This window comes from Somniosus microcephalus, chromosome 1 (genome assembly GCF_052327205.1).
Source record: "Somniosus microcephalus isolate GS21.2 chromosome 1, FLI_Smic_1.0, whole genome shotgun sequence".
NCBI classification, from domain to species: Eukaryota; Metazoa; Chordata; class Chondrichthyes; order Squaliformes; family Somniosidae; genus Somniosus; species Somniosus microcephalus.
Genome location: NC_140987.1, coordinates 286,817,251 through 286,842,487, shown reverse-complemented (window position 1 = coordinate 286,842,487; position 25,237 = coordinate 286,817,251).

Sequence of the window (25,237 nt, the reverse complement as noted above, 5' to 3'; positions counted from 1 at the left end):
CGCTGTCCCGACCCAAACAGCAGAGACGGCTGAGCTAACTTACACCATTATTAGGTACTAGTGTGCCGGAGCCACCAAAGGACTCAAATCGTTTGTATATAATTCCTTTAACAACATGTTAGCTACAGCCTGAGTCTGTATCTTTATTTATGCTGTTTAACTGTACAGAGTGTGGTTACTTTAACAGCGCGGCTAAAATGTGATGACGTCACGCCGTTCATCACGTGATCCCCGACTGGCGGGAAAACGTGATGACATCATGACGTCAGCCATGGGACCGCAGGGGCAGTCCTCGTGGAGCCTCCGAAGAGAGCAGACCTACATTCGATGTTACCCTGCAGTTTCTTGTTAAAACCTGTTGTTTCATTAACGTTCATTTTGTTTGATCGCCTGAGTAGAACTCAGTCTTTTAGTTAGGAACCCACGTTCCTACACTAGCATCTTTTTAACCCTACCTTTCAAAAGTCACCGGATGAGTATGGGAATCACGCAGCTTGGGAACCTTGTCTGTGAACCTCAGGCAGAAGCTCAATGGCCATTGATCCAGCTCATTATTGCACAGCATGGAAAGCACAATAAATACTACCACCTGACAGCTGATCACTTTCCTGAGGCAGATACTGTTGCTCAGTACATTGTCAGCACAGATTTAGCTTTCTAGAGGTTGCAAGTGTTTCCAAGAAAGTCAAGATCCACTGTCACCTCATTGGTAGAACCTATCACAGCATTGACAGTTTGCTTTGTCATCTCTACTTGACCTGTCCTCTATTACATCAGCATGGGTGCCATTTATACTGTCTCATCTTGGTCCTCAGAATCAGACCACGATGAGCCCCAACACCAGCAGCACCAGGCACACCATCAGCACCAACAACAACACTGTTCATCTCCTCTTTTGCCCATCAGAAGGGAAGAGGAATTCCCTGTGTCCTCTCACTCCCTCCAGAAGCATATGGAGGGAGTCATCTGAGAACCTGGGTGCAGCCCTCTGTCTCTGTGCAGTCATATTTGCCACTCTTTGCAACACTCAAATGCTCCAGTACAGTGTCTGCACAGTCCTAGATGAACCTTCAAATGCAACGTGGCCATGGCTCCTTTAAATATCCTGGCTAAAAACGCGTCATCGATGGTGTCATCAGGCCCGCACCATTTAACAGGGTCGGGTAATGCGCAGGCTTGCCTTTATAGGCACCATTAAGGGAAAGTCGATCTCAGGAGCGGAATGAAATGAGGAACGGGGTCGTGACCCGCCTCGCCGACCTCCCAAACCTGACAGAAAATTCCGGCCTCTGCCTCTATTTATAAAGCCCTGTTAACCTGTCCTGTACGCTCAAAGATTTGTGCACAAACTCCCCCAGGTCTTTCAGTTCTTGCACTCCCTTTAAAATTGTACCATTTAGTGTGTATTGTCTCTCCTCATTCTTCCCACCAAAATGTATCACCTCGCACTTTCCTGCACTGACTTTTATCGGCCATGTGTCTACCAATTCCACCAGCCTGTCTATGTCCTCTTGAAGTCTATTACTATCTTCCTCACTGTTAACTACACTTCCAATTTTTGTGTCATCTGCAAATTTCAAAATTGTGCTCTATGCTTCCAAGTCCAAGTTGTTAATGTATATCAGAAACAGCAGTGGTCCTAGCCCTGAAACCTGGAGAATAATCACTGTTTACCTCCCTCCAGTTCAAAAAACAGCCATTCACCACAACTCTCTGTTTTCTATCCCTTAGCTAATTTTGTATCCATGCTGCTACTGTCCCCTTTATCCCATGGGCTTCAATTTTGCTAACAAGCCTAATATGTGGCACTTTATCAGACACCTTTTGAAAGTCCATATACACAGCATTATCTGTACTGCCCTCATCCACCCTCTCTGTTATCTCATCAAAAAACTCAATCAAGCTCATCAAACACAATTTGCCCTTAACAAATCCATGGTGGCTTGCCTTTATTCCCAAGATGCACCCCCACTGTGACATTCTCCACTTGACCCATTTCATTCCCCAGCACTGTACTGGAGTGTCAGCATAAATTTAGGTGCTCAAGTCCCTGGAGTGGGACTTGAACCCAAAACCTTCTGACCCTGAGATGAGAGTGCTACCCGCTGAGCCACAGCTGACATGCTAAAAAGGAGGGGACCAAGGATAAATCCTTGGGGGGACACCAGAGGTAATGGTGCGGGAGCGGGAAGAGAAGCCATTGAGGGTGATTCTCTGGCTGCGATTGGATAGATAAGAATGGAACCTCGTGAGTGCAGTCCCACCCAGCTGGATGATGGTGGAGAGGCTCTGGAGCAGAATTTTGTGGTCAACCATGTCAAAGTCTGCAGACAGGTCAAGAAGGCTGAGGAGGAATAGTTTACCTTTGTCACAGTCACATAGGATGCCATTTGTGACTTCCAGCACTGTAATTTTTCCTTAATCAAAAATGCTGCCACTCCTTTTTTGCCTTCCCTATCTTTTCTGAATACCTTGTACCCAGGACTAATAAGCATCCAATCCTCCCCTTTTTTGAGTTAGGTCTCCATTGTCACCAGTACATGATATTCCCACGTGGCTATTTTCACCTGCAGCTCACCAACCTTATTAGCCACACTTAGTGCATTTACACACATGCACTCCAAACCTAACTTAGACCCCTTTTTATATTTTCTATGATCTCACCTTAATTAGTATTATTACTAACTCTAACTGTCTCTCACAGTCCTCTATGCACCTTGTTTCTACTTTTCAATACTACACCTTAGTGCCCAACCTCCTGCTGAATTAGTTTAAACCCACCCCCAATGGGCTAGCAATGCCGCTAAATTTTACTCGTTGGGTTTGCCGTTGTGGTCCATACGACATAACTGAAGCAAAAGCAAAATACTGCAGATGCTGGAAATCTGGAATAGAAACAGAAACTGCTGGAAATACTCAGCAGGTCAGGCAGCATCTGTGGAGAGAGAAACAGAGGCAGGGAAATGTAATGTAACTTCCACCCCTTTGTATTCCAGCCCTCGAGATGAAGGCCAACGTTGCTTTAATCTATTTACTTATTTTTTTGTACCTGTCCACTAGCTTTTACTGCAGGGGTGGGCAATTATTCGGGCTGAAGGGCCACTTAACAAGTTCTGGTGAGCTGTTGAGGGCCGCACACCAATGTTCCCCCTAAGGTGCGTGGCCACGTGGTTGTGCATCAATCGTGAGTTCCTGCGCAGGCCGCTTACCAGCCCCTGCCGCTGAAAGAGATAGTGTGGATCATCGCTGCCACTTCTACCCACCCCCCCCAAATAATTTATAAATAAATTCAGATAGTAGTCAGATACTATCTTAAATACACAAAACATAGTGTAAAATAGTAAAATCTTCCATTACTAAATGAATGAAATGATTGATCGATCGATTATATGTTGTACTGAAAGACTATGTGGCTGTTTGGCAGAGTGGCTGGAGTCTGCAGGGCCTCCAATGCAAGAAGTGTTCTTTTTCAGTGTGCTGAGTACAGGAGTACGAGGTTTTGCAAGGCCTGAACTACAATCATGTGCCATTGCCCGGAGTCCTTGTGCTCCGGGATCCGCTCCCGTGTCTAAGACGGCGATGAGAATCCCCTGCCGTCGTACTCTGGGTACCGGGAGAGGAAAGACATAGCGCCTGTCTCTTTCGAGATGAGCAGCCGTGACTCGACTCGGACTAACCTGCAGCTCGAGTTCCAGATCACGTTCTATTTCTGTCCTGTCCAGCGAGCCGGATAGAATAAACTGGCGGGTATTTTTCCCACCACTGTGCCAGGAGCTCCCCCAGTCTTAACTGCGGAAACTGAGAGCAACTGGGAGACTGGCGGTACCCCCACAGAATTCCGACAACACCTTTCACCCAATTGCACCAATAAACAAACTCACTGGAATGAAATCAAGCCCAGGGCTATTTTTGAATTGGTCGCTTAAATTCCTTCAGAGACGAGTTGAGACTAAAACCTCACTGCAAGTTTTCAAAAAAATTCTGAGCAAACAACCTTCCAACTATTTTGATTGTGCCAATCCCGAGTCATGCTGCTAAAGGCGCTATTTTATATATTTAAAATATTCATGTTATCGTGCATTTTATCTGGAAAGTTTGCACAGATTTATGGAAACTGAACCCACAAACCGTGAGTAACTCACCTTTCACGTTGCAGCGACAGAGCAGAAACTGCGGTTTCGGGTGCGATAACGACACACTGATGCAGCGAATGGCAATTTCGATTTGCCCACCTCTGTTTTTGGTTATGACTCCCCTGCTGCCTCGGAGACAATGACTCGGCTCCTGACGTTACATGAGGCAGGGTCAGGCTAGGGGTCAGGTGTGGCAGACATTTGGCCTCGAAGCCAGGCCTTGGCGGGCCAGATTGAGACCAGTGGTGGGCCCACCACTATTTTAGTGCTTTCTCTACATGGACCCTAAATCTCTCTACTCATCCAGATTTCCTAGCTTCTCAGCAAATAGAAAGTACTTTGATCTGTATTTCTTAGGTCCAAAGTGGATGAGCTCCACGTGGTAATGCAGTAGATGTAACTTTCTAGATTTTCAAAAGGCCTTCGATAAGGTACCGTATAATATGGTACCTTCGACAACCAGTTCTTTACCCAAACACACGGAACAGCCATGGGGACCAAATTCGCACCCCAATACGCAAACATCTTCATGCACAAGTTCGAGCAAGACTTCTTCGCTGCACAGGATCTCCAACCAACGCTATACACCAGATACATCGACGACATTTTCCTCCTATGGACCCACGGCGAAGAATCACTGAAAAGACTACACGATAACATCAACAAGTTCCATCCCACCATCAAACTCACCATGGACTACTCCTCAGAATCGGTCTCATTCCTGGACACACGAATCTCCATCAAAGACGGACACCTCAGCACTTCACTCTACCGCAAGCCCACGGACAACCTCACGATGCTTCACTTCTCCAGCTTCCACCCTAACCACGTTAAAGAAGCCATCCCCTATGGACAAGCCCTGCGAATACACAGGATCTGCTCAGACGAGGAGGAACGCGATGGACACCTACAGACACTGAAAGATGCCCTTGTAAGAACGGGATATGACGCTCGACTCGTCGATCGACAGTTCCGACGGGCCACAGTGAAAAATCGCATAGACCTCCTCAGAAGACAAACACGGGACACAACCAACAGAGTACCCTTCGTCGTCCAGTACTTCCCCGGAGCGGAGAAACTACGCCAAGCTCTTCGCAGCCTTCAACATGTCATCGATGACGACGAACACCTCGCTAAGGCCATCCCCACGTCTCCACTACTCGCTTTCAAACAGCCGCCTAACCTCAAACAGACCATCGTTCGCAGCAAATTACCCAGCTTTCAGGAGAACAGCGACCACGACACCACACAACCCTGCCACAGCAACCTCTGCAAGACATGCCAGATCATCAACACAGATACCATCATCACACGTGAGGACACCACCCACCAGGTACATGGTACATACTCATGTGACTCGGCCAACGTTGTCTACCTCATACGTTGCAGGAAAGGATGCCCCGGAGCATGGTACATCGGCGAGACCATGCAGACACTGCGACAACGGATGAACGGATACCACGCAACAATCACCAGGCAGGAGTGTTCCCTCCCAGTCAGGGAACACTTCAGCAGTCAAGGACATTCAGCCTCCAATCTTCGGGTAAGCATTCTCCAAGGCTGCCTTCGAGACACATGACAACGCAAAATCGTCGAGCAGAAACTGATAGCCAAGTTCCGCACCCATGAGGACGGCCTCAACCGAGATCTTGGGTTCATGTCACGCTACATGTAACCCCACCTGACGCAGGGTCATCCAGACTCGAGTCGACATTGGCTTGTTCTCTCTACACAGATGCGGCCGGACCTGCTGTGATTTCAAGCCAAAAAAAATGTTTTTCATACAGACCCCAGCATCTGCAATATTTGACCCCTTGTGACCCCACCTCATTGTTCTTTGATGTAATGTTTCCCTGACTGACCTGTTTGGACACCATTCACACCTTTGACTGCTGTGATTATCTCTCTGCCGAGGTGTGATAAATGGCAGTTGGAAAGGTTACCTGTAAACATCTGACATGATTCTCTGACTATATAAGCTGTGTCTTTATGCATTTCTCCACTTCACCTGAAGAAGGAGCAGCGCTCCGAAAGCTTGTGATTTCAAATAAAGCTGTTGGACTATAACCTGGTGTTGTGTGACTTCTTACATTTGTACCGTATAATAGACTGATGAACAAGGTCAGAGAATGCAGAGTAAGGGGAGAAGTAGCAGATTGGATCGCTCGCTGGCTTCAGGACAGAAAGCAGAGAGTAGCTAGGTAAAGGGTAGCTATTCACAGTGGCAGAAGGTGGGTAGTGGTGTTCCACAAGGATCAGTGCTGGGACCACTGCTGTTCACAATTTACATGAATGATTTAGACTTTGGAATCAAAAACACAATTTCTAAATTTGCAGATGACACCAAATTGGGAGGGATAGTCAATACTGAGGAAGACTGCAACAAATTACAAGAAGACATTAATAAACTTGCACAATGGGCATATAATTGGCAAATGAAGTTCAACACATATAAATGTGAGGTATTACATTTTGGTGGGAAGAATAGGGAGGTCACTTATCACTTGGAGGGTGCGAGTCTAGGTGGAGTAGAGGAACAAAGGGATCTCGGAGTACAAATACACAAATCACTAAAAGTTGTGACGCAGGTTAGCTAGGCCATAAAAAAGCAAACCAAGCACTGGGGTTTATTTCTAGAAGGATAGAATTGAAAAGTACGGAAGTTATGCTAAACCTGTATCGAACCTTGGTTAGACCACACTTGGAGTACTGCGTACAGTTCTGGTCGCCATATTATAAAAAGGATATAGAGGCACTGGAGAGGGTGCAGGGAAGATTTACAAGGATGATACCAGAAATGCGAGGGTATACATATCAGGAAAGGATGAACAGGCTGGGTCTCTTTTCTCTTGAAATAAGAAGGCCGAGGGGTGACCTAATAGAAGTCTTTAATTTTATGAAAGGTTTTGGTAGAGAGAATGTTTCCACTTGTGGGGAAGAGCATAACTGGAGGCTATCAATATAAGATAGTCACCAAGAAATCAAATAGGGAATTCAGAAGAAACATCTTTACCCAAAGAGTGGTGAGAAAGTGGAACTTGCTACCACAGGGAGTGGTTGAAGCGAATAGTATAGATGCATTTAAGGGGAGGCTAGACAAGCATATGAGGGAGAAGGGAATAGAGGGTTACGCTGATAGAGTTAGGTGAGCAAAGACGGGAGGAGGCTCGAGTGGAGCACAAACGGTGACATGGACTGGTTGGGCCGAATGGCCTGTTTCTGTGCCGTATATTCTATGTAATCCTATGAAAGGGGGGAGGGGAGGTGTTGTGTATGTACCTTTAAGGGAATAACTGGTCTTAGACTGCAGTACCGGCAGTGACCACCCCTGTATAAAAGGCCCTAGCAGGCTTCTGCAGTTTCAGTTTCAAGCTGCCTCTTGTTCAGTAAAGTACCTGTTAAACTGTCCTCCCGAAGTCCGTGTATTATTGAGGCGCGGACTTTACAGTGGCGACGAGTAAGTTCGAACTCACCTGCAGTGTGACATCATCTCACGGGGATCTCGCCTGAAAGGAAGGTCCTGGAAGGTCGTAGTCTGAGCAATGGGCGTCGACCGAGGGCAACCGCCCAAAGAATCCATCGGTGTTTGGAGAATTGCGGGAGAGACTGTGGTTCCAGCGAATCGTGCTGGTAGCAGGTAGCGCGCTGACCCTTCCGGACTGCGGCGGGCTCAAGCTCGATCGAGCAGCTCTACAAATTGGGCCGTGCAGCATCGCCGGGAAAAGAAAACAAGAGAGAGAGGGTGGAGCGCACAGGGCGCGGTCGGTGCTCGAGAACAGGACAGCAGAGAGAAACTAAACGGGGGGGAAGGAAAGCGAGATGCGCTGAAGCTGCGGGTCACCGCCATTACCCCGTAGAATGCTCGGAGCAGCGTGGCAGTAAGGGGAAGAAGCAAAAGCGCGGGAGGCGCCATTTTATCCCGTTGGGGAAGAAGCAAAAGCGCGGGAGGCGCCATTTTATTCCATTGGGGAAGAAGCAAAAGCGCGGGAGGTGCCATTTTAAATCGCCCACGATGCCAAAAAGTGGCAGTATCACTGCTTTCGACAACGAGGTAGAAGACTGGACCACGTATGTGGAAAGAATCGAAGTGTACTGCAAGGCAAATGAGGTGGCCGATGGAAAGAGGGCGTCGGTATTATTAAATCTGATGGGTGCGAATACGTACGGCCTATTGCGGAATTTAATTACCCCAGCTAAACCAATGGAGAAAAGTTTTGAGGAGATTGTTCATATCTTACAGGAACACCTAAGCCCTACACCACTGCTGATAGCAGAAAGATTCAAGTTCCATAAAAGAAACCAGCACAAAGGTGAGAGCAATGCTGACTATCTTACGGAACTACGCAAGTTATCGAAGCACTTCCAGTTCGGAGCAGGACTGGCAGACACCTTATGGGATAAGTTTGTCTGCGGGCTCCAGAGTGAAGGAACCCAGAAATGACTACTTTCAAAAAAGGACCTGATGCTAGAACAGGCTTTCATTGTGGCAGTATCCTACGAAGCAGCAGCAGGGGGAGCTGCGGAAATACAACAGAAACCACAAGAATACAGCGCTAACGAAATGGCATATGGAGCCGAAAAGTGCTATCGCTGCAGCAGAACAACCCATGAGCAGAAGGACTGCTGGTTTAAAGACAAAATATGCAGGCAATGTGGGAAAATGGGACATATAGCAAGAGTCTGCAGGTCGGGAAAGAAGACCAACACGACAAGAACGACTAAGGAACAGTACAGGAAAGTAAAGAAACTGACAGATTGTAGTTCAGAAGATCAGGAGAGTGATAAGGACTCCGGGAGCAGGCGACTAAGTTGTTTAAAGTTACACAACGTGATCGCAAAAGAAGATCACCGAACCATTTGGGTCACCCTCATGATAGCAGGGTCCCCAGTAAAGATGGAATTGGACACAGGATCAGCCCAAACTGTCATGAATCGACGAGACTATGAGCGGCTATTCTCACACATACCCTTAAAGGACACATCCATTGTATTGAAGACATACACGGGGCAAAAGGTCTACCCCAGAGGAAAAATAAGGGTGCTAGTTGAATATAACGGAAAGGAGACACAGAAACTATACATGTATATACTACAAGATGGAAGGACCACCATTATTGGGACGTGAATGGATCCGAAGACTACAATTGGATTGGCATTCCATTCTGGCACTAACTGTGACTGACAAAAAAGATGATGACGTCGCACCTGGACGTCTGTCACAAATTCTATCTGACGCGGAAGAGGTGTTCCAACAAGGACTTGGGACTCTAAAAGGAGTAAAGGCAACCATAAAGATTGAGGATAACGCAACCCCAAAATATTTCAAGGCAATACGCCCAGCTGTGGAAGCTGAACTGGAGAGTCTGGAGCGTTCGGGGGTGCTGTCTAAGGTGGACTGGAGCGAGTGGGCCACACCCATCGTTCCTGTAATGAAGAAAGCATTGAGCAGCACGCCTGGGGAGCCAAGGAAGATTCGCATCTGTGGGGACTTCAAGGTGACTGTGAACCCAGTCCTGCACACAGTACAGTATCCGCTTCCATGGATAGAAGATATTTTCGCCTCACTATCTGGAGGGAAACGTTTTACAAAGATTGACCTGGCTCAAGCGTATCTACAAATGGAGGTGGAAGAGGCATCTAGGAAATACCTCACGATAAACACTCACAAAGGCCTTTACCAGTACAATCGACTGGTATTTGGGGTAGCATCGGCCCCGGCTATGTGGCAGAGGGCAATGGAACAAGTCCTGCAAGGGATCCCGGGGACCCAGTGTTATTTGGACGACATCCTGGTTACGGGCGAAAATGACAATGAACACCTTGCCAACCTGGAACAGGTGCTCACGAGATTGCAGGAATATGGGCTACGAGCCAACCGTCCCAAATGCGAGTTCTTCAGGAGACAAATCTCGTATTGTGGCCACATGATTGATGAGGAAGGGTTGCATAAGTCGCCGGACAAGATTGAGGCTGTAGTCAAGGCTCCAGCACCAGAAAATGTTTCACAACTGAGGTCGTTCCTCGGGTTGGTGAACTACTACCATAAGTTCTTGCCGAATTTATCTACAATTCTGCACCCACTGAGCGCCCTCCTTCAAACTGGTGTAACATGGAAATGAAGTGATGAGTGTAAGCGTGCCTTTCAGGAATGTAAATGCCAAATCACTTCAAAAGAAGTATTGGCCCACTACAACCCAACACTACCGATTCAGTTGGCATGTGATGCGTCACCTTACGGCATTGGAGTGGTGCTGTCACACAAATTCCGTGACGGTTCAGAGAGGCCAATAGCCTTTGCATCGCACTCGCTAACCTCAGCCGAGCGTAACTACGCCCAGATTGACAGGGAGGCCCTCAGCCTGGTGTGGGGGGTGAAGAAGTTCAATCACTATCTGCACGGGCAGAAATTCACCCTACTGACTGATCATCAAACCCTGGTCTCAATTTTTAACCCAAAGAAGGGCGTTCCGGTGATGACGGCGCAACGGCTGCAAAGTTGGTCACTTTTTCTAGGGGCACATCAGTATGACATAGAGTACAAAGGTATGAAGCAACATGGAAACGCTGATGGGCTGTCGCACCTACCGTTGCCTACGGCGGAAGAAGCACCTGCAGTGGACCCGGTGGAGATATTCCATGCGACCATAGTCGAATGTTTGCCTGTTACAAACGCAAGTATTGAGACGGAAACCCGAAATGACCCGACACTCTCTCAGGTCTATGATTTGACGGTGAAGGGATGGCCAGCACATGGCGACTCACTGTTGCCAGCATTCTCGCCAAGGAGGGAACAGCTGTCAGTGTGCCGGGGAACCTAGATGTGTGGATCCCGAGTGGTAATTCCACCCAAGTTGAGAGATAGAGTACTCAATGAGCTTCATGAGGGTCATCTGGGAGGGGTAAAAATGAAGAGCCTAGCCAGGGCGTTTGTGTGGTGGCTGGGAATCGATAAAGAAATCGAGGATATGACCAAGAGATGCACAGGATGCCAGAAGGTCCAAAACGCTCCACCACAGGCCCCGCTACATCCATGGGAGTGGCCCTCATCTCCATGGCAATGGGTACACATTGATTTCGCTGGTCCATTTATGGACTCAATGTTTCTAATCGCTGTGGATGCCCATTCGAAATGGCCAGAGGTCATTAAAATGTCCTCCACCAGCATGGAGAAAACTATTGCAGTCCTAAGGACCATCTTCGCCTGGAATGGGTTGCCAGAACAGATCTGTTCCGACAATGGCCCACAGTTTGTGTCTGAGGATTTCCGGAGGTTCCTGAAGAATAATGGGGTGAAACATTACACATCTGCCCCATATCATCCAGCCACAAATGGATTGGCTGAGAGGCTTGTTCAGACCTTTAAAAAGGCCATAAAGGCAATGTATAATGACGACATACCACTGCAACACAAGGTGGATAACTTCCTGTTTGCTTACCGGAATGCGACACATGCAGTAACCAACCAAACTCCAGCCGTACTGTTTTTCAACCGGAGACTAAGATGTCGCTTGGATTTGCTCAAACCAAACATAAGACGAGATGTTGAGGATAAGCAGTTCCAGCACATAAATGAGAAGCCAACCAGGAGCTTCAAGATAGGGCAACCAGTCTTGGCCCGTGACTACCGAACAGAAAAATGGCAGCCAGGCACGATATGCACACAGCAGGGACCACTAATGTACACAGTGGACGTTGGAGAGAGCATCGTGAGATGCCATGCTGACCAGATTCTAGAGTCACAGGAACAAGCCAAACCTGTACCACAAGCATGTGCACCTGGTAATGAGCCCGAAGTACAGATTGCGTCAACCTCAGAAGCAGGGGTATTGGAAGCTGACAAACCAACCAATGACAATGAGCCAGAATTGACTCCACCGCCAGAACAGGATACTCGAGAAAGGCACTATCCAGTCCGGATCAGGAAGCCTCCTCAAAGACTGAACTTATAAATGACTATTTCAGTTGATGTATATATTACTGAGAAAATTGTAATTGTAATTAGTTATTATTTAGTTGTTAAATGAATGTTATGTACTGTTTATCTAAAAGGGGAGGAATTGTTGTGTATGTACCTTTAAGGGAATAACTGGTCTTAGACTGCAGTACCGGCAGTGACCACCCTTGTATAAAAGGCCCTAGCAGGCTTCTGTAGTTTCAGTTTCAAGCTGCCTCTTGTTCAGTAAAGTACCTGTTAAACTGTTCTCCCGAAGTCTGTGTATTATTGAGGCGCGGACTTTACAGGAGGAAAGAACTCACCTTTTGTTTCTTTACTTGTCCCATTACCATCTCCTTTTGCTTTGTACTATCATACCTTTTGTTATTTAATCTTTCCTATCACAGATCTTCCATTTTGTTCTTTCCTCCCCTCTCCCTTTCCATGACTTTGCTTAAAATTGGTTCCATCTCTAACTTTTTCCAGTTCTGACAAAAGGTCATCGACCTGAAACGTTAACCCTGTTTCTCTCTCCACAGATGCTGCCCTGACCTGCTGAGTATTTGCAGCATTTTCTGTTTCTATGACATCATTGATGCCCTATTTGAATTGAATCATGAGGCACCGACCTCTTTCCAGCAGGTACTTTTGTGACCTCAGTCAGCTGCAGAGTAAAAGTGGTGGTTGGGGGCTTTCTGGGGGAACGAAGAAGGAAGTAAATTTTCCTGATTTTAACCGCGCTGACGCTCTGGTCCCATCGGATGGGTTGGGTTAAAATCAGGCCCATGGATTTTAGATTTTCAGTTCTAAATATGATCAAGAGCCGCTACCTCCAAACGGACTGAGATCAGCTACTGCCGTGCACAGAGGAGTATTACATTTTATGTTTTCTTTTACTTTCTTTTAGTCGAGATTTTTTTTCCCACTTCAGTATCATCGGCTACTCCTGTCAGTGATCCTTCAGTCTGTATACATAGATACATAGATACATAGATACATAGAAGATAGGAGCAGGAGTAGGCCATTCGGCCCTTCGTGCCTGCTCCGCCATTTAATGAGATCATGGCTGATCCTTTAATTCAGTATCCCGTCCCCGCCTTCTCTCCGTAACCCTTAACCCCTTTTGCCCGTAGAAATATATCTAATTCCCTCTTAAATATATTTAATGAGCTGGCATACACTGCCCTCTGTGGCAATGAGTTCCACAGGTTCACCACTCTCTGAGTGAAGAAATTCCCCCTCATCTCTGTCCTAAATGGTTTAGCCCTTATCCTTAAATTATGTCCTCTAGTTCTGTTCTCACCCGCCAAGGGAAACATTCCTTCTGCATCCAGTCTGTCTAGACCTGTCAGAATTTTATACACTTCTATGAGGTCCCCTCTCAATCTTCTAAACTCCAGTGTGTACATCCCTAAACTACATAGTCTCTCCTCATAGGTCATTCCCGCCATTCCTGGTATCAGCCTGGTGAATCGCCGCTGCACCCCCTCCATGGCAAGAACATCCTTCCTCAGATGAGGCGACCAAAACTGTACACAGTACTCGAGGTGTGGTCTCACCAGTGCCCTGTACAGCTGCAGCAAGGTATCCCTGTTCCTGTATTCTAACCCTTTTGCTATGAAGGCCAGCATACCGTTTGCCTTCTTGACCGCCTGTTGCACCTGCATGCTCGCCTTCAGTGACTGGTGTACAAGAACACCCAGGTCTCTCTGTACTTCCCCCTCTCCCAATCTATTGCCATTTAAATAATAATTTGCCCTCCCGTTCCTGCACCCAAGGTGGATAACTTCGCACTTGTCCACATTATAGTGCATCTGCCATTTATCCGCCCAATCGCCCAGTCTGTCCAAATCGCTCTGGAGCTTCCTGGTCTCTTCCTCTGAGCCCACCCCCCCTCCTAGTTTAGTGTCGTCTGCAAATTTGGAAATGCTGCATCCGACTCCCTGATCCAGGTCATTAATGTAAATTGTGAACAGCTGGGGGCCCAGGACAGATCCCTGTGGTACCCCACTTGTTACTGCCTGCCATTCAGAAAATGAGCCGTTTATTCCAACTCTCTGTTTTCTATCTGACAGCCAGTTCCCTATCCACGCCAAAACTTTCCCCTTTATCCCATGAGCCTCAATTTTCCATGCTAATCTTTTATGTGGGACCTTATCGAAGGCCTTTTGGAAGTCCAGGTACACCACATCTACTGGCTCTCCCCCATCTATTCTACCAGTTACTCCCTCAAAAAATTCCAATAGATTAGTCAAGCACGATTTACCCTTTGTAAATCCATGTTGACTCTGTCCTATCCTGTCCCCATTTGCTAAGTGCTCCGCTATTTCATCCTTAATGATGGACTCCAGCATTTTGCCCACAACTGATGTAAGGCTTACAGGTCTGTAATTACCTGCTTTTTCCCTACCCCCCTTTTTGAATAGTGGGGTAACGTTAGCTACCCTCCAATCCATCGGCACTGTTCCCGAGTCTAATGAATTCTGAAAAATCATCCTTAGTGCATCCGCTATCTCTAGGGCCACCTCCTTCAGTACCCTAGGATGCATGTTATCAGGCCCTGGGGATTTGTCCACCTTCAATCCCTTTAGCTTCCTTAACACCATATCCTTAGAGATATTGATTTGCGTCAGTTCCTCCTTTGCCAATGTCCCTATTTTTCCCGATATCCCAGGGAGGTTTTTTGTGTCTTCCTTCGTAAAGACTGACCCAAAGTATGCATTTAGTTGATCTGCCATTTCCTTATTTCCCATTATATATTCCCCCGTATCTGACTGCAATGGACCAACTTTGGTTTTCACCAGTCTTTTCCTTTTGATATACTTATAAAAGCTTTTGGAGTTAGTTTTTATATTTTCCGCCAGCTTGTTTTCGTAAGCTATTTTGCCCCTCTTGATTATGCCCTTTGCCCTCCTTTGCTCTATCTTAAACTGTTCCCAATCTTCCGCTCTGGCGCTTTTTTTGGCTATTTTATACGCCCTATCTTTGGATTTTATGCTGTCTCTAATTTCCCCTGTTATCCACGGTTGAGTCACCTTTTTAGATTTCCTTTTATGCCAGATTGGTATAAACAATTTTTGCAATTTTGTCATTCTATCTTTAAATGTTTGCCATTGTTTATCTACCTCCAGTCCTCCCAGGAACGTTGTCCAATCAGACCTACTCAGTTCCCGTCTCATGGCATCATAATTCCCCTTGTTTAAATTCAGGACCTTAGTCTCTGAGTCAATTTCTTCGCTCTCCATTTCGAGTGAGAAATCGATCATGTTATGATCGCTCTGACCCAAGGGTCCCCGTACAACAAGATTACTGATTAGTCCCTTCTCATTGCACAGTACCCAGTCCAATATAGCCTGTTCCCGAGTTGGTTCCTCGACATATTGATCCAGATAACCATCCCTCAAACACTCAAGGAATTCCTCCTCCTCATTATTTTTACTGATTAGGCTAGTCCAATCTATATGTAAGTTAAAGTCACCTATGATGACAGCTGTGCTCTTATTGCACGCTTCTCTAATTTCCCTCGTGATGCCCTCCCTAACCTCTATTTTACTATTTGGAGGCCTATATACCACTCCTATTAATGTTTTTCGCCCCTCGCTATTTCTTAGCTCCACCCATATAGATTCTGTATTAACTGAGTTAATATCCTTCCTTTCAATTGCATTTATCCCCTCTTTTACTAGCAATGCTACCCCTCCTCCCTTTCTTTTTTGTCGATCCTTCCTAAATACTGAATACCCCTGTATGTTAAGCTCCCAGCCCTGCTCACCCTGCAACCATGTTTCCGTAATCCCAATTAGATCATAATTATTAACCTCTATTTCCACAGCTAATTCATCTACCTTGTTCCTGATGCTTCTCGCATTAAGGTATAAAACCCTCAGGCTTTTTTTATGCTCACAATTTTTATGAATTAGTTTGGCCCTTCGTTTTTTGTTCCTCACCCTTTTACCATTTATTTCTGTCTGCCTTTCACTTTCCTCTATTTCAGTCCGTGTGGTGAAGGTACTCCCACAGTGCTGTTAGGTAGGGAGCTCCAGGATTTTGTGCCAGAGGTTGCCTTCATTTACCCAGATATCGAGATAAATTTATATTGTGCCCAGGGATTGAACAGAGAATCCGCTTCTGTTAGTTTCAGCATATTGGTTTTACCACAGGCCCTCATGATCTTCATTGACTTCAGAAAGCAGCAGAATAACACAACACTAAACTGTGACCTGAGCTTTAACTGCCAAGGCAGTTTATTAAACAGTGAAAGAATTATTGATCAGGCTGAAGCATTTGCAAACATCTTCAGCCAGAATTCAGTGGCAATTCATGGGCTTCCCCGGCTTCCTGGAACTTGGCACTGAATTCACGGGGCTGAGTAAATGTCTTTTTTAATTTGTTTATGGGATGGGGGCATCACAGGCAAGGCCAGAATTTATTACCCATCCCTGATTGCCCTCGAGAAGGTGGTGGTGAGCCACCATCTTTAACAGCTGCAGTCCGTGTGGTGAAGGTACTCCCACAGTGCTGTTAGGTAGGGAGCTCCAGGATTTTGACCCAGCGACGATGAAGGATCGGCGATATAGTTCTAAGTCAGGATGGTGTGTGACTTGGAGGGGAACTTGGAGGTGGTGGTGTTCCCATGTATCTGCTGCCCTTGTCCTTCTAGGTGGAATAGGTCAGGGGTTTGGGAGATGCTGCCGAAGAAGCCTTGGCGAGTTGCTGCAGTGCATCTTGAAGATGGTACACACTGCAGCCACGGTACGCCGGTGGTGGAGGGAGTGAATGTTTAAGATGGTGGATGAGGTGGCAATCAAGCGGGCTGCTTTGTCCTGGATGGTGTCGAGCTTCTTGAGTGTTGTTGGAGCTGCACTCATCCAGGCAAGTGGAGAGTATTCCATCAAACTCCTTACCTGTGCTTTGTAGATGGTGGAAAGTCTTTGGGGAGTCAGGACGTGAGACACTCGCTGCAGAATACCTAGCCTCTGACCTGTTCTTGTTGCCACAGTATTTATGTGGGTGGTCCAGTTAAGTTTCTGGTCAATGGTGACCCCCAGGATGTTGATGGTGGGGGATTTGGTGACGGTAATGCCGTTGAATGTCAAGGGGAGGTGGTTAGACTCTCGCTTGTTTGAGATAGTCATTGCCTGGCACTTCTGTAGTGCGAATGTTACCTGCCATTTATCAGCCCAAGCCTGAACATCATCCAGGTCTTGCTGCACGCGGGCATGGACTGCTTCATTACCTGAGAAGTTGTGAATGGCGCTGAATGCTGTGCAGTCATCAGCGAACATCCCCATTACTGACCTTATGTTGGAGGGAAGGTCATTGATTAAGCAGCTGAAGATGGTTGGGCCTAGGACACTGCCCTGAGGAACTCCTGCAGTGATGTCCTGGGGCTCTGATGATTGATTTTCAACCACCACAACCATCTTCCTTTGTGCTGGGTATGACTCCAGCCAGTGGAGAGTTTTCCCCCAATTCCCATTGACTTCAGTTTTACTAGGGCTCCTCGATGCCTCACTCGGTCAAATGCTGCCTTGATGTCAAGGGCAGTCACTCTCGCCTCACCTCTGGAATTCAGCTCCTTCATCCACGTTTGGCTCAAGGCTGTCATTGTTGTGTATGTACCTTTAAGAGAAGAACTGATTCTATACTGCAGTACCGGCAGTGACCACCCCTGTATATAAAGCCATAGCAGGCTTCTGTATTTCAGTCTTACCTCATTCACAGCATTGCTGACTGTGCAGCTGCAAGCAGAAGGAGAAGGAACAGCCAGACTAGGAGAGTGGACTAAAGTGGTGGTCCCCTGACCAGGAAGAGGAGGAGAACGCTGGACCACCACCACCAACAAGTCCACCATCATTACATCAACTGAGGTGCCTGGAGAGAGAGGACGGGGGAGGAGGAGGAGAGAGGAGGCCTGCAATAACATCAACCAGGGGAGAGGCCTTTCCTATCACTGCCTACCCAAATTGGCCTCCACTTCAGGAGAGGGAGGGAGGGGAGAGAAACCACCATCAACCAACACCAACTGTTTGGAAGGAGGGAGGAGTATCATCTTCAAAATATCTACAGGTGGGTGTTATTTGGGGCACTCTCCCAAAGACTTTGGCCTAGAAATTCACTAGGCTTAGCGCCGCTTTTGAGGCGCTAGAGGGACTAGCGCCAGAGTTATGGCCAGTTCAAAAATTCCCTGGGGCCCTAAAGCGGCGTTGCACCGGTAGCGCTGCGCCGGCACCGATGACGTCATCGGTGTGCGCAGCATCCCGGTTGCCATGCCGACGGGCCCCAGCGCCGAAATTCAGTTGCGGCCGCCTCGCCCGTGGCAGCCGCAACTAAGACTCTGGCAACAGAGTCCAACATGTGTTTGCGCCGGCGCATTAAAGGCCCCGTGGCGGCCGGCCGCTTTCCCGCCGGCCACCTGCCCGCAGCTCCCTCCCCGGACTTCTCCACCACCCCCCCCGGAACAGATGCAAGCCCGGCACTTGTCCGAGGTGCCGGGCTCATTTTTGAAGAGATTTGCGCGGGCCGCGGCCGGGTGCAGGCAGCTCCTCCTTAACGGAAGGAGGAGGCCTGCACTTCCCGAGCCTGCCGCACCGCAGCGGGCGCCGCAGCGCCGGAATAGCGCCGCAATGCGGCGCGTTGCGCCAGTTTTCAGGCGCTAAAACACTTCAGTAGCGCCGGCAGCCGTTTGGGCGCGGCGCTACTGAATTTTTGGCGCGCGCAAATGGATTTAGCGCCGGCGCTAACTTCCGGCGCTAAAGCCCTGGCGCAGCGCAAACTCAATTTCTAGGCCAATGGCCTAGAAATTCAGGTGGCGCCGCGCCAGGGCTTTAGCGCCGGAAAGTTAGCGCCGGCGCTAAGTCCCCCTGCGCGCGCCAAAAATTCAGTAGCGCCGCGCCCAAACGGCTGCCGGTGCTACTGAAGGGTGTTTGCGCCTGAAAATGGGCGCTACCTGCCGCTTTGCGGCGCTATTCCGGCGCTGCAGCGCCCGATGCGGTGCGGCAGCCTCGGGAAGTGCAGGCCTCCTCCTTCAGTTAAGGAGGAGCTGCCTGCACCCGCCCGCTGGCCGGTAAACTCATCAGAAAAATGAGCCCGGCACCTTGGGGAAGTGCCGGGCTCGCAGCCCGGAAGCATCTGTTCCACGGGGGGGGGGGTGGAGGAGTCCGGGGAGGGAGGTGCGGGCAGGCGGCCGGCGGGAAAGCGGCCGGCCGCCGCGCGACCTTAAGGCGCAGGCGCTAACTGATGTAAGACTCTGTTGCCAGAGTCTTAGTTGCGGCTGCCACGGGCGAGGCGGCCGCAACTGAATTTCGGCGCTGGGGCCCGTCGGCATGGCAACCGGGACGCTGCGCACACCGATGACATCATCGGTGCCGGCGCAGCGCAACCAGTCTACCGCCGATTCTAGTGCCCCAGGGAATTTCTAAACTGGCCATAACTCCGGCGCTAGGCCCTCTAGCGCCTCAAATGCGGCGCTAAGGCTACTCAATTTCTAGGCCTTTGTATTTTAGGTGGGGGGAGATAAGAAGAAACAAGGCCGGAACATCAAGGGGTGGCTGTGTGTGTGTGTGTGTGGATCTTGCCAAAACTAGGCCACACACACCAATAATAAGCATCCCTTCTATTGCCTGACCTGGGCCAGCTGGAGCTGCCTAGGTTAAGTGGTTAATTCCATTAATTACATCGTTAAGACCTGGTGCAGGACTGAGCCTGGGCAACTCCAGCTTTCCCAGGTGAAGACATCTTCTCCCCCTGCCAGAAGACCACCACCATCAAAGACTTTTAAATCCCATCGGAGAGTGCACCCCTGCCAACACCCACCCACCATCCTGAGTGGCAGCACTGTCCTTGCCACCTCCCTCCTTCTTACCCCCCCCTCTCTCTCTCTCTCTTTGTCTTTCTCTGCCTTTCTCTCTGAGGCACCTCATTTCATCTTTAATTATTAATTGCCTATTGAGCAGAGGGGAGAAGGCACCTCTCCCAATTTCAACCAATAAGGGGAGAGGCATGTCTTCATTTTAAACAGCTCCCTCTGCTCAATAGAGGACCAAAAAAAAAATACCTGAGGCCATTAACACCTTCAGGCCTGTGACTTGGGGTGAGTGTAGCACTTATAAAAACACCCCATAATGGCGACTGCATCTTCGCCGGTGGCGGGGCCAGCTAGGACTTATGCGGGAGTGACAGCCACAACCACAGCTGCTCCCACTGCTTCTGCTGCCCCGTCACCCTTTAAACTTATAACAAAAAAGCTTGGGGTGAAGAGCTACACTCACCCAACTATGACCATTGCGGCCTGCGTTAAAGCCATGGCTGGGGTTGTCGGCCCCTCAGCCATCGTTGCGGCCTCAAAAATGTATGGGAAGGCTGTGTTCTTCCTGGGGTCGGAGCGGGCGGTGTCCCTGGCTGTCACCAAGGGGCTCACCGTGGGCGGGACCTTCCTGCCGGTGGACCCCCTCGAGGCCACCACGCAGAGGGTGGTTATTTCGAACGTCCCGCCCTATGTTCCTGGTGAGCTCCTCCTTCCCCATCTATGTCAACTTGGGGAGGTGAGGTCGGGGATCACACCCATCCCGCTCGGCTTCTGGGAGGCCAGCCTTTGCCACGTCTTCTCCTTCCGGTGCCAGCTGTTCATCCAGCTGGCGCGGGAGGAGGACACTGACGGGGCATTCGTCGTCCACCATGAGGGGACTGCATATCGCGTCTTCTGGACGTCGGACGGTGTGCGGTGCCACGCCTGCAAGGAGGTGGGGCACATCCGGAAAAACTGGCCCGCCTCCAAGGCCGCCGGATCATCTCGTGCGGCCGAGGCTGGCGCCGCCGACGCTCCTCCCCCCGGCTCTGCCCGCGCGTCGGGAACATCTGATGCGCGGTCGACGTCGGGGGCCGATGCCACCAAGGCCTCCGGCGGGGGGGAGGGAGCGTGTCCGGCCGGAAAGAAGGTGCGGCGGAAAAATAAACACCTTAGGGCAGGTCCCCCCGTGGATGGCCAGCCCTTGCCCCTTGAGCCCCTTACACCTGCGCTCCTCGCGGAGTTAATCGGGGCAGACGCGAGCGGGAGGGGCCTCGTGCCCGAGCCTGTGGCCGCAACCGCCATAGCGGAAACGCCATTACCTGCGGCCAGGCTTGGGCCCGAGGAGCCCAACAAACCTGCTCCGCCGGAGGGAGCTGAGGAGGAGGCCTCTGCAGTCATGGAGGTCTCCCTCGCTCCCTCTGTGCTAAAAAGAAGGTGCGACCCCCTGGAAGAGGAGGAGGACCGGGAGGAGGAAGGTCCCTCCGAGCAGGGGGAGTCGTCACCCGCCGCGGGTACTGCGCCCCCCCCCCCCCGCTGTCGTCATCACCAGCGATCGGAAGGGGTCGCCTGTCCCTCGGGAGGCTGAGGCAGATGTGTCTGTCCGACGCGTGCCTCCCGGGGATGGGGACGAGACCCTGCCCGTGGGGGGGGTCGCGGAACAACCCGCGGCGGTAATTGAAATTGACCTTCTATCGGTGCCGTTACCCCTCGCCGGGTCGGGCGGCCTGGAGTCTGGGTCGGGCGAGCTCGAGGATAATGAGCTCACCCAATGCGACCCGGACATCTCCCAGGGGATGCTCGTCCTGGTAGAGCTTTTAATTCAAAACCCCCCATCCGCTGGGTTGGAGGTTGGCGGCGGGGAGGAGGATGGCCCCCTGGCTGCGTCTCTGGTGCTGGACATACTGGAGGAGCTGAGAATTGTTCTCTCCCCGGTTTTCCGGTCGTTCCGGTGTCTGAGGCGGAGGGGAGCTCTGAACCGCCGCTGTCTTCTGGCCCAGCACCCCTAGAGGAGCCCAGGGAGAAATCCTCTGCCGCCGACCCTGGGGGTGGGATCCGGGCGGAGGCGGGGCTGGCTGGCGCGGCCGAGCCGTTCGCTTCACATTGCGCGGCGGACAGGTCGGCCGCTGGTGACAACCCCCTGGAGGAGGATGGGGACTCAGTGATGGGCACGGAGGACGATTCGGACTCCAGCGCCGACGAGGCGATGGATGACCTTGTGCCCCTTGCCGAGTCTCCCCTCATTCCCGTAAGGGAACTCCGGGATTTTATGGCCACGTGCCTGGGTCGGCGTAATAAGGTCCGGCTGGCCCTCAACAGGTGGTCGGAGCTGGCGCTGCTCATCGTATCCGTCCGCGCCGCCGTTAAGATCATGGGCGCGGACGAGGGTGTGAACCCGCTCGAGCTGTGTCGGCTCACAACGTTTCTCACTGGGCTGCTGAGGAAGTGGCGGCTGACCAGTGGCTGTGCTTCCTCCCCCCGTTAGGTGTAGGTAGAGGTTGCACTATGCTTCTGACATGAAGATAACCATAGCCAGCCTCAACATCAACGGCAGCAGGGAGGCGCGCCGCAGATTCAATAACTTCTCGGTCCTTCGGGACGGGAAGTATGTGGTGTGATTCCTGCAAGAAACCCACACCGTTCCGGGAGACGAAGCCACGTGGCTCCTGGAGTGGCAAGGAGGGGTCAGCATGAGTCACCTCTCCAACAATTCCAGCGGGGTGGCTATCTTGCTGGCCCCGCATTTTCAGCCGGAGATCTTGGGGGTCAAGGAGCACGTGCCGGGCCGCTTGCTCCAGGTCACTGTTCGCCTGGGGGGCGTGCCGCTCCATCTAGTGAACGTGTACGCCCCTCAGACCAGTGCGCAGCAAGTGCGCTTCTTCGAAGAAGTGTCCGCTCTTTTGGGCTCCATCGACGTGGGCGAGTGCCTCATCCTCGGGGGGGATTTTAACTGCACCCTCGAGGCGAGGGACCGTTCGGGTCCCCTGCGAAGCCCGGCGGCGATGGAGAAGTTGAGGGACCTGGTTGGGTCCTTCGACTTGGTGGACGTCTGGCGCAATCTCCACCCCGACTCCAGCGCCTTCACTAGCGTGAGGTCTGGGGGAGGAAGGTCCAGAATCGACCGCCTTTACATTTCCCGGGCATACGTCTCCTGCGTTCCGGCGGCTTCCATGCGGCCGGTGCCGTGCATGGACCACCACCTGGTATGGGCAGAGCTCGCTCCGCTGCATGCGCGGGGGGGGTCCGCGTACTGGCATTTTAACAACCTGCTGCTGGAAGACGCACGGTTCCGGGATTCGTTTCGTCGATTCTGGGCCGACTGGAGAAGGAAGCAGGGGGGCTTCCCCTCCTTGAGGTTATGGTGGGATGTGGGCAAGGCTCACATCTGTCTCTTCTGTCAGGAGTACGCGAAGGGGTCGACCAAGAGGCGGGAGGCCCGGGTCGGGCGGTTGGAGAAGGAGGTGCTCGACCTGGAGTCCCGTCTCGGTCAGGTCGTTGAGGACCCGGCCCTGCGGAAGGTGTACGAAGAAAAGAAGGGCGCGCTGAAGGACCTGCAGCTCGTCAGGTCCCGAGGCGCGTACGTGAGGTCACGGATCCAGCTCCTGCGGGACCTGGACCGCGGCTCCCCCTTCTTCTACTCGCTGGAAAAAAGACGGGGATCCATAAGCAGCTCTTGGGGCTGCTGGCCGACGACGGATCTCTGGTCTCGGATCCGGAGAGAATCAGCGCGGAGACCCGCGCCTACTACGGGGCTCTTTTCTCTCCGGATCCGTCCAGCGAGGATGCACGCAGAGTTTTGTGGGAGGACCTGCCGAAGGTCAGCCCGGAGGGCGCTGAAAAACTGGACGCTCCGCTAAGCCTGGCGGAGCTGACCGGCGCCCTCCGCCAGCTCTCTAGGGGAAAGTCCCCGGGGTTGGACGGGCTTACCGTGTAGTTCCACAGGACGTTCTGGGACGTCTTGGGGGGTGACTACGCGCGGGTCCTGGGGGAAGGTTTGGCGACCGGGGAGATGCCCCTCTCTTGGCGCAGGGCGGTCATTGTCCTACTGCCTAAGAAGGGCGATCTCCACCTCCTTAAGAACTGGCGCCCGGTCTCCCTCCTCAGCACGGACTATAAAATCTTTGCCAGGGCCATGTCCACTCGCCTTGGCACCCTGCTGGCCCACATGATCCACCCTGACCAGTCCTACACGGTCCCGGGCCGGACCATCCATGATAACATCCATCTGGTCCGGGACCTGGTCCACCACTCCCAGAGGGCTGGTCTGTCGGTCGCCTTCCTCTCCCTGGATCAGGAGAAGGTGTTCGACAGGGTGGATCACGAGTATCTCTTCGGGACTCTGCGCGCATTCGGGTTCGGGACGCATTTCGTTGCCCGGATCCGACTTTTGTACGCCACCGCAGAGTGTCTGATTAAAGTTAACGGGTCCTTGACGGCGCCCCTTCGCTTCAGGAGGTGGGTGCGTCAGGGATGCCCCATGTCCGGTCAGTTATACGCCATTTGCGTGGAGCCATTCCTGCGCCTCTTGCGGAAGAGGTTGACGGGACTGGCTCTGCAAAGGCCGGGCATGGAGGTGGTCCTCTCGGCTTACGCCGATGACGTGCTCCTCACGGTCACGGATCCCGCTGACTTGCGGAGGATGCGGGAATGCCAGCAGATTTACTCGGACGCATCCTCCGCCAAGATCAACTGGGAGAAATGTTCCGGACTCCTGGTGGGTCAGTGACGGATGGACTCCCTGCCGGAGGAGTTCAGGCCTTTCGCCTGGAGCACCACGCACCTCCTCTATTTGGGAGTCGACCTTAGCCCTGCCGAGGACGCCTGGCCGGCGAACTGGCAAGAGCTGGAGGCCAAAGTCACCGCTCGCCTAGGACGCTGGACAGGACTGCTCCGAGTGTTGTCCTACAGGGGTCGAGCGCTGGTCATAAACCAGCTGGTGGCCACCATGTTGTGGTACCGGTTGGTCACTTTGATCCCTCCCCCTGCGTTTGTCGCCAAGATGCAGAAGAAGCTCATCGACTTCTTCTGGGACAAAAGGAAGCACTGGGTCTCTGCCGCGGTTCTGTGTCTCCCGCTTAGGGAGGGCGGTCAGGCGCTGGTGTACCTTCACACCCAGGCTGCGACTTTCCGTCTTCAGATGCTGCAGAGATACATGTACGTCGAGAATCCTCCGAGATGGTGTGCGCTGGTGACGTTTTTCTTCCGCCAGCTGCACGGCCTCAATTATGACACGCAGCTCCTGTTCGCGAAAGTGGGCAGCAGGCATGCCGGCCTGCGCGAGCTGCCTGTCTTCTACCAGGAACTGCTATGGGTTTGTAACTACGTCACTTCCAGGCGGAGCTCTCCCCCGTCAGGAGCGGCGGCTCTCCTTCGGGAGCCACTGCT